Source organism: Cucurbita pepo, chromosome LG01 (assembly GCF_002806865.2).
Source record: "Cucurbita pepo subsp. pepo cultivar mu-cu-16 chromosome LG01, ASM280686v2, whole genome shotgun sequence".
NCBI lineage: Eukaryota > Viridiplantae > Streptophyta > Magnoliopsida > Cucurbitales > Cucurbitaceae > Cucurbita > Cucurbita pepo.
Genome location: NC_036638.1, coordinates 15,993,553 through 15,998,281, shown reverse-complemented (window position 1 = coordinate 15,998,281; position 4,729 = coordinate 15,993,553).

Sequence of the window (4,729 nt, the reverse complement as noted above, 5' to 3'; positions counted from 1 at the left end):
AAATAATTAGTATATATTTACTCTCTTTTATGTGAAAGTTAAAATTATTAAAAAAAAATATTTAAAATTAATATGGTGAATTTTATTTAATAAGGTAAATGGGGAATAAAAGGACGATAAATTCATATTAATACAAGATTTCATACAAAAAAAATATTTGAAATTAACATGGTGAATTTTATTTAATAAGGTAAATGGGGAATAAAAGGACGATAAATTCATATTAATACAAGACTTCACATTCACTAGAATCTTTACGTCCTTTTCTTAAACGGTTGTTAGAAATCAGGTCCCCACAGACCAAAACCATTCTAAAATCACTTACAATTTTAATTTAAATATACCATAAATTATATGAATTATTTATTTCTAATATAATATTTGCACATGTAATTTTTTTTTATATAAAAAGTTAAATTTTAAAATATTAAAAGTTGAATAAAAAGAGAAAAAATCAAATATTTGATAAGAATCTTTTCTATCTTCTTTCTTACTTTAAATAATGAGTTCTTTCAATCGAATTTTTATTATAAAATATTTTCTTTCTTTTATTTTCTTTTTCATCCATTAATAATTGAGCCATCAATGTAATTTTTTTATTATAAAATTGGTCCAAACACGTTATAGTTAATATAATTTTTAATATTTATTTTTAAATAAAGTCATTGAATACTTGTTCTTAAAAGTAAATTGTGGATAACAAAGAACAAAGGTATATTAGGACAAGACTTCAAATTCACTCGAACCTATTTATCTCGTACATAATATATGAATGTGTNAATAAAAAAAAAATAAAAAATAATAAAAAATAATAATAATAAAATAGTAAAATAATTAAAATATTAAAAGGTGGAGAAAAAAATTATTTTAAGAAATATATAAATATATATAGAGGGCAAAAAAAAGAATACGAATACCAAAGAGAAAAGTGAGAAAAATTAAATAAAGATAATAAGGTTGGAGAGACATTATATACGTTGACGAGCAGTCAAAATTAGAAATAAATGAAGTTAGAAAGTGACAAATTTTATAATAAAATAAAACGAAAGGTGAGAAATATGAAATAATAGTCGCCTCATCTCTCAAAAATCATCTTTCACTCGTTGGTTGAAAGTGACTTTTAGATACTTTTAAAATTACAAATTCATTAGTAATTTTTTGATCGAAGTAATTTTTATTGTTTTCAAAATCATCTATAAAGTATGTCGTTGACCTTCTAAATAACTCCAAAAAAGAAAAATCAAATCAAATCAACCAGCATTTTAAATATATAATGTTTTTCAAATAAAATCACATTTTCCACCTTTGATAAATTGGATAAAAAATATTATATTACTCTGTCATAATTTAAAGTCAAAAGTTATATAAAAACTAATTCAAAATAATTAGTTATTTTAAAAATTGTTTTTGAATAATCATTTAAAATGATTTAAAGGGATTCATCACATGCGGCTACTTTCATTCAACTTAATAAAATCACTTTACATAAAAAAAAAATTTAATAGTAAGATATAAAAAGATGTTTGCTCAAAAAATTATATATATTTATAAGATATTTCAAAATCATGCATCAGCCCTCTCAAATAATTAGTATATATTTACTCTCTTTTATGTTCACTAAAAAAAATATTTAAAATTAATATGGTGAATTAAAAAAAAAAAATTAATAGTAAGATATAAAAAGATGTTTGCTCAAAAAATTATATATATTTATAAGATATTTCAAAATCATGCATCAGCCCTCTCAAATAATTAGTATATATTTACTCTCTTTTATGTTCACTAAAAAAAATATTTAAAATTAATATGGTGAATTAAAAAAAAAAAATTAATAGTAAGATATAAAAAGATGTTTGCTCAAAAAATTATATATATTTATAAGATATTTCAAAATCATGCATCAGCCCTCTCAAATAATTAGTATATATTTACTCTCTTTTATGTGAAAGTTAAAATTATTAAAAAAAAATATTTAAAATTAATATGGTGAATTTTATTTAATAAGGTAAATGGGGAATAAAAGGACGATAAATTCATATTAATACAAGATTTCATACAAAAAAAATATTTGAAATTAACATGGTGAATTTTATTTAATAAGGTAAATGGGGAATAAAAGGACGATAAATTCATATTAATACAAGACTTCACATTCACTAGAATCTTTACGTCCTTTTCTTAAACGGTTGTTAGAAATCAGGTCCCCACAGACCAAAACCATTCTAAAATCACTTACAATTTTAATTTAAATATACCATAAATTATATGAATTATTTATTTCTAATATAATATTTGCACATGTAATTTTTTTTTATATAAAAAGTTAAATTTTAAAATATTAAAAGTTGAATAAAAAGAGAAAAAATCAAATATTTGATAAGAATCTTTTCTATCTTCTTTCTTACTTTAAATAATGAGTTCTTTCAATCGAATTTTTATTATAAAATATTTTCTTTCTTTTATTTTCTTTTTCATCCATTAATAATTGAGCCATCAATGTAATTTTTTTATTATAAAATTGGTCCAAACACGTTATAGTTAATATAATTTTTAATATTTATTTTTAAATAAAGTCATTGAATACTTGTTCTTAAAAGTAAATTGTGGATAACAAAGAACAAAGGTATATTAGGACAAGACTTCAAATTCACTCGAACCTATTTATCTCGTACATAATATATGAATGTGTTTTTTTTTATATTTAAATTCCACTAGTGTCGTATTGATTTAGCAATTCTCGGATCTCGTTGGGTAGACATCAACTTTATAAACAAGATGCGTCAATTTTATACACCCCAACCATAACTCAATATTTTAAAAATTGGTAGAGGAATGAATTTTTTTTTTTTTTTTTTAAAAGCTTATAAATGTATATATATATATTTTTTTTTTAAAAGCTTATAAATGTATTTGATCTTAGTGAAATTATTTTATAGGTTTATTTTTTAATCTAAATATTATTTGTATTTTTTTTTATTTAAAAAAACTGTCAGCCACGATGGCCTACCCATATAATATATCGTGACTGTGTCTTATTAATATTATATTATTCATTAAAAAAATTAATAAAAAAAAAGTCGGTTGGGTTTTTAGTGAATAGAAAATACAAATTCATTATATTTATTTTTGTTTGTATATGACATTCCAAAAATAAATAAATAAAATATTTTAATTTATTAATAATTCCTCGCCTACCCATATAATATATCGTGACTGTGTCTTATTATTGAATATTATATTATTCATTAAAACAATTAATTAAAAAAAAAGTCGGTTGGGTTTTTAGTGAATAGAAAATACAAATTCATTATATTTATTTTTGTTTGTATATGACATTCCAAAAATAAATAAATAAAATATTTTAATTTATTAATAATTCCTCGCCTACCCATATAATATATCGTGACTGTGTCTTATTATTGAATATTATATTATTCATTAAAACAATTAATTAAAAAAAAAGTCGGTTGGGTTTTTAGTGAATAGAAAATACAAATTCATTATATTTATTTTTGTTTGTATATGACATTCCAAAAATAAATAAATAAAATATTTTAATTTATTAATAATTCCTCGCTCAATTAATTTAACGTCTTACATTAACCATTTTTGAAGACTATTTAGGATCAATTAGTCTACAAAGGAAAAGAGTTTTTGATCGAATTCTGCTCTCTATGCTTTTAAGTCAGAAAGAATTTAGAGATTTATCTTTACTTTCGAGATTCATTCATAGTTATAACAACCACTCGACCAAACTCGACTACATAATAAAATAAAGTCTTTCGACTTTTATAAAAATAGATTTAAAAAAAATTACTTTTTAATACTTAAATTTAAAAAGTTAGATCACAATTTAGAATGATTTAAAATATGTTTAATAATATATCGGTAGACCATATAAATAATTGTAGTTCTACCAGTTGAATCTCGATTATTATTAACTAATATAGGAACATGCTATATTAACTTAAAATATATTAGGTTATAATTGTTTTAACAACAAATATATATATATATATATATATATATATATATATATATATAAACCAGACTTTTTAAGTTTTTTTAATGTAATTCTCCCTTTTAAATTTTCAAATTAATATATTAACTAAAAATGTGCCTATATTAATAAAATATCCTAAATTTTATAATTGGTTAGAAATATTTTTAAAATTTCAAAACTTATAATAATATCTTTAAAATTTATATAAAAAAAAAGTACAATTAATATCTTTCGACTTTTAAAAGTTTCGTTAATATGTTCAACTTTTTTTAAAAGTTCGAAAACATAGTGTTGGTACTATGTTTAATAAATACACGTTAAATTTTTAAAATAGCATTGACACTTCTTAGCTTTATAAAAAAAAATTATTAGATTCTTGCGGTTAATATAAGGGTTAAAATCGTCTATCAACATCTTAAATTATCTTCAAAAATTTTAATGTTACTTTTGAAAATTTACCAGGACAGCAAGGTATTTAAAATAATAATAATAATAATAAATAAATAAATAAATAAATAAGCTAGACATTTTTTAAGTTTTTAAAAAAATTTAAAGAAAATTTTGAAGTTTTTTTAAAAAATTCAAATATTTCCCTTTTGAAAATTCAATATTTTTAAACATTTTTTAAATTGGTATTATTGAAACCAGTTAAAAGATATTAAAAAAAAGTATTAAAAGATATTAAAAAAAAGTATTAATGGTCTACTATTTTAAAAAGAAAATTAA